This window comes from Eupeodes corollae, chromosome 1 (assembly GCF_945859685.1).
Source record: "Eupeodes corollae chromosome 1, idEupCoro1.1, whole genome shotgun sequence".
NCBI lineage: Eukaryota > Metazoa > Arthropoda > Insecta > Diptera > Syrphidae > Eupeodes > Eupeodes corollae.
This window is the reverse complement of record NC_079147.1, coordinates 54,101,120-54,107,119: the sequence shown is the minus strand read 5'-3', so window position 1 is coordinate 54,107,119 and position 6,000 is coordinate 54,101,120. Positions and strand designations below refer to the sequence as shown.

Here is a 6,000-nt window from a genome sequence, read left to right as displayed (position 1 = left end):
GTAACATTTAATAATACTCGATGGGCCTTACCTCTCTGTTTACAGTTCGTCAAGTTATACCAATCATAAAGACTTCTTCTTCTTCATATATAATTTAAACCAAACTCTTAAAAGTTTTATTTAAGTAAACTCTTCTTCTCTTTAAACATTTTTATACCAATAACAGCCAGCAGTGTTAAGTCGTAGCAAGTAGCAAATTTCTTTCATCCAAAACGATGGTAAACAAACTTACCGCCACCGTGCGTCGTCGTCGTGCCGTTTACCATCAGATAGATATCAGTTTATACTCTTTCTAAGCGGCTTAAATATCTTTCTTTGATTCTGGCCTTACCTTGAAGTCTTGAAGAATAAAACTACTTGTAGACCCGTTTGGGTCTTCAGTTAACCGGTTGCTTTCGCCCCAAACACGTACCTACTGTTGAAAATATACGAACGCGTGTTCGATGTAAAATTATTTTCCGGTAATTTTTTGATTTCGTTTTGTATTTTAAAAGATGGAAAGTAATTATAAAATAATTAAAATTAACCTCACGCACCAATAAGATTTAATAATTTGTTTTAACGGTTTTAAAACTTGTGGGTGTATATTTGGTGTTGTATATTAACCTGAATAAAAAATACGATAAAATTGACCCAAATAAACAAAAATTGTTATAGTTATTCATATGTGCAGTGCATTTTTGTTTTAAATTTTGGGCAACATTAACCTCTTGATTAATGTGATCGCAATGCATGTTTGTTTTAATTAATAATACATTTTATAGGTCTATGACCTTATATATGTAGTTTGAAAACGTTTTATTTGGTCAGTCACTCTATTCAAACTTTAATATAATTTGGTGGATTGGACAAGCGACGCGGCAACGGACATGCACATTTTTCGCGCTCCAAAACACAAAACTGCAAACATTTTGAAAGAATACAAAATAATAAAGAGGACGCAACTTTCGACATACGAAACAGGTAATGGATAAAACTATTAAATTTTTGGTGGAAATGTTTTTATTTTGTTGTTTTTGTTTTTTGAAGAAAGTGCATTTATTCAAGTAATTTATGCGTTGCCTTCAGTTTGAACCGGTAATAACATGGAAAGAATGATTTAAAAAATGAACCCTTCACTCTAAAATACCATCTGCAAAACTGAAGGGTATTGCAACGCTAGTAAAGTCCTACATTTTATAAGTCTTTTTTGTATTTTAAGAAATATTTAAGCTTACTAATCTTCCTGCTACACGTGTTGGTAGATGCCATTTCAATAAGAGAGAATAAATCATTTATTAACTTTCTCGACGTTTCAAGGTCCCTAGAATCTATATCAAAGATTTTTTAGGAGAGATTTCTATGGGTGTATGTCTACCGACGACGCGACGCACAGATTTTATTGAATTAAAGTAAAATTAACATTATACTACAAAAATGTTTACAGAAATAATTATAGCATGGCGATTGCATAATGAATGCAAAAAGCCCTTGGTATAAGTACTTTTCAATATTAAAAAAGGGATTCACTTAATTTTTTTAACAAGTAAGTAAGTAAGTAACAAATTCATTTATTTATGTTCTGATATATACAGATTTACAAGTTAATGAATTGATAAGCTATGGCTTAGCCGTCAGCCTGGTTAGCAAATTTTATAAATAAATTAGATGTTTTGTTAATTCACATTTTTCAATCTTAAATTGGTATAAAAATCAAACATATTCCGTCATTAGTAAGAATCTATACTCAAATATGGCTTTTAAAAAGTTGCTTAAGGTCTTCCAATCACATTCGTTCAAAATTTGGAGTGTTTCTTGCATGGTTAATGTATTTTTACCAAAAAACACTAGCCTCTGTTGGTAAAATATTGGACATACACTTATGAAGTGATAACAATCCTCCTTTGATTTTAAATTGCATAACGTACAAAATTGATTGAAGCTGCCGTTATAGGGTCTAGCATTTAAACTTATAAGTTCACATCTTGCTTTAAAAATGAAAGAAATGTCCTTGTAGCTAAGTCCATCATGGAAGTAGTTTCGTTGGTTTAGGTTATAGTTGAGCTGAGAGTATAGTACTCTACTATCTGATTCGCGAGCTTTATTAATAAAGGATTCTCGAACTATGTCTTCATTCTTCTGTATAATCCTGTAAAGTTGGTCCTTTAAGTTGTTTAAATTGTTGAGATCTATATACAGTATCTCTCCACAAGTATTACCGATATCTTGCCATTTTTTCATCCACCAATCTTTATTCCTCAGTTCGTACAAAAGCATTTTTTTCGATAGTCTATTCTCCTGGTATGTGAAAGTTTTAATAATATAATCAACCTGTGCCTTGAGTGTGCTCGTGAGAAGTTTCGGTATTCCGGTTTCTAAATACATTGCATAAATCGGTGTATTTTGCGGTAAGTTGAAGAGTTTTCTCAAAAAATTCCTTTGAAATTTTTCTATCATCAGGTCATCAGCGTACAGTAGCACATTTATAACAGAATCAGAGATTCTTATTCCTCCAGGTAAGGCTTCCTCTATGTCATTTATGAACAGCGAAAACAACAAGGCACTGAGTGGACAACCTTGTTTTACTCCGGTACATGTTTCGAACCATTCTGAAAATATCTTCCCATCCCAGACTGCTGCATTAGTTCCAGTATACATTGCTTTAATTACTTTCAAAAACCTCGAAGATAGACCCAATTGTGAAAGTTTATAGAAGAGCGCGCTTCTGTTTACAAGGTCAAAAGCCGCTTTGAAGTCCACAAAGAAAGAATATACTTTTTTGTTCCTTGCTTGAAAACAATATAAAGCGCAGATTTGCAAGATTCGTAAAGTTTGACAACATTCAATTCATTCAACAAACTTATCATTTGAACTTCCGATAAAAAGTCTTAGCTGAATACATTCCTCCTAAGAAGTTCGCATTTTCCCAAGAAGTATCCTTTAACACTTTATAACACTCTAGGGGTTAATAAAGTTTGTCTGAAATTTAAATCTATTAGTTTACTACGTAGTCTCAACATCATGAAAATCAAAAGGACATTGTTGGAATCATTAAAATAGTTCTTCTCTGCAAGGTTTTAATTTAATCTACTAAAAGTTGTTTTGTAAGGGAATTAGACGCTTCAGCAATATATTTAGCTCTACATTTCTCATCAACTTTTAAACTGACTTCATACAAGATGTTTTGAGGGGCTGATAAATCCTCGATTGGTAAATTAAAATTAATCGAGAAGAAATCCAGGCCCGGGACGTAAAAATCTCGAACCCCCACTTATTTACCATTTTTTTCAAAGTTCATGTCTACTGATATGGTACGTTCTAATTTCAATTACGAAAATTGGTTGAAACTAGCAGAAATAATCGATATTGTCTACGACATGTTAGTAACCGATAATACGGTCAATTAACGATTTACAAAAAATTAGCATGAAAATCTATTACCTACTATGAAAATAAAATAGATCAAAGTAAAAGTATTTGAAATTTGTCTTTAAAAAAAACTCTTTATTGTTTTCCTTTGTTTTAAAATATTATTACAACTTTTCATTGCAGTTAGTTTGCATTCAATGAAATATTTCTTTTTGAGCAGCAAAAGAACTAATAATCGCATCGAAATTCAATTTCCTTGCCAAAGATGCAAAATGTAGCAAGTCCAGAAACACGATCTTGTGATGAGCACGAACAATGAAAATTGTTTGTTTTGGCAAGGACGCTAAATGAACGTTCGGTACTAGCTACGGTTACAGGTATGGTGGAAATCAGGGTTGTTACCGATGTACTAATTCTGATATCAAGCGGATGCAAATGCGGATTATTTGAGACTCACATCCGCGGATTCGGATGCGGATGCGGATTTTAGAATTTATAAAATAAAAACAATTTTAAGTCCGTAAATAAAGGAATGTTTTATTGATTATCTTTGCGTTTAATAATTAAATTTAAAAATGGGTCAGACTGTAATCTGCTTTTTATTAGTAGATCGTATATTAATAGTTGTTCGCTGGGAACACTGGCTGGTGGAAGTGATAAATACCTCAGTGCCTTTTAAAGGCTGTTTGATGGACTTTCCACCAATCAAGTAGATTATTATCCAATTCTAGTCTTTTTTTATTTCGGTAACATGCTAACTCCCTTCGGAGAAGTGCTTCGTGACTAGCGTTATCAGATTCTCCTTCACCTTCATCTTCAGTTGATGAATCTAACATCATTTCCATATTGCTTCTGAAGCAAGCCTTTGTTTTATGTTTATAAAAAATATCAGACCTGCATCCAAATCTGCGACCATTGCATATGACTTGTTCTTGCTGTTGTCGGCGCCTGTCAATTTAAATTTTTTACTAAGGGTGAAAGGGTCGTTTTTATTGATCATGGTATAGTATGCCCTGCTGTTGCTATTTTTAGAATTTGAAAAAAGCGTTAAAAAAACATCCGCATCCGCAACAAACTCCGCATCAGTATATGCGGATGCGGATGCGGAACCGGATCCTGATATTGGAATTATTGGGAATAATCCGCAATTGCGGATGCGAATATTCGCAACATCCCTAGTGGAAATCACACCAAGAGCAACACAAATGTTGCGGAAAATCGTCAAATAGTTCTGGAAATAATAGCAAACTTAATGTCGGGAGTTCTGCTTCAAAATTAGCTACTTAATGTGTTTCAGATGTATTATTTCTTCTTCAACTCTTGAGACACATGCGAGTTATACTTTTGTATCAACCTTATAGTGGAGTTTTTAATCTCAATTTTGTCCATTGTTGAAAACTGCCATAAAAATGAAACTGAAGCATTCAAATTTTGTATCCTATTGAACCGACCAGAAATTCCAGATTTAATTGTATCAACTATGACATAAAAGGTGTTTTATTTTTTCGCCTGTATTTTACTCCGGCTTCTTGATTTTCTCCAAAATGTCTCATTAATTGCCTTCGGTTCGATGGGAACGATTCTAGAACATCCCCCCATCCACGAGCAACTATTTTGCATTCAAATAAAATTTGATCCCAATCGGTTCAAATCATGTTCAAATCGGAGATCAATTTGTCAAGACTTAGAATTACAACGTCAATAGTCATGTTTCTGGATTGAAGAATAATACTTCTTTCATTCAGCGCTAAGAACCTTGCACCAAATTGAAGACATCAAGATGCATTCAAATTTGTGCACATATTTTAAAACGCCATTTACATACATCTCTTCGAGTCCTAGAATTTAAATTAATATCACTTAATGCTTCTAATGATGGTCTAAGGTTTGGTTTAGATCATTTGCAAATGGTTTCACTACCTCAATTCTAACTGACCATCTTGTATCGGAAAGTTTGTGAAGGTATTCGGGCACATTTTTCTTAAGAATTTTCCAACGTTGGATTTTTTTTAAAGTGCGTGAGGAGTTTTTCAACCGAATTGTATTTTTTACATCCCCAAACCAGCGATCCATATAAAAGTATGCTCTGCTTCAAGGACTTTAAAGTTGCTATTATGCTTATTCATGAAGAATTGTTTCCATGTCAAATTAATAGCAGTTTTCGCCTTAAACAATTTCTCCTTAAGTGTTTCTCCATATTCAGATTATTAACTTCCCATATTAAGTAATTGTAATCGGTCCGATTTGTCGAATTGAAATTGTTGACATTTGACGACGTTCAAGGTCCCTAGAGTCAAAATAAAAGATTGTTAGAAAGATGTCTGTGCGTGCATGTGTACGTACGTTCGTACGTCCGTACGTTCGCGACGTTGTTTTCGTCGTCCATAGCTCAAGAACCAGAAGAGATATCGATTTCAAATAAATTTTGTTGTTTAGACAATAAGGCAGAAAGATGCAGAAAGGGTTCTCAAGAAAATTGCGTGGGTGGTTTTTTTACCATAGCAGTTTGAAAAAAAGGTGAAAACTTTGGTTAACCCTAAGATATCTTACGAACCAAAACCACTAGAGACTTGAATTAAATTTCATATAATAAACTGTAACGTGATTACCAATTAAGTATATTTTTGGGAAAAATTCCAATTAACGGTTTTT

At 33.3% G+C, this 6,000-nt stretch overlaps 1 protein-coding gene across 1 annotated transcript in view; it reads left to right on the top strand.

Moving 5' to 3' along the window:
* Window positions 1-400: 400 nt before the first annotated feature.
* Window positions 401-6,000, top strand: part of LOC129942151 (uncharacterized) — a 100,596-nt gene continuing 94,996 nt past the window's right edge. Inside the window, exon 1 of the mRNA XM_056050963.1 lies at window positions 401-963. The gene's annotated coding sequence lies outside the window, so the exon portion shown is untranslated. The remainder of the gene's footprint in view (window positions 964-6,000) is intronic.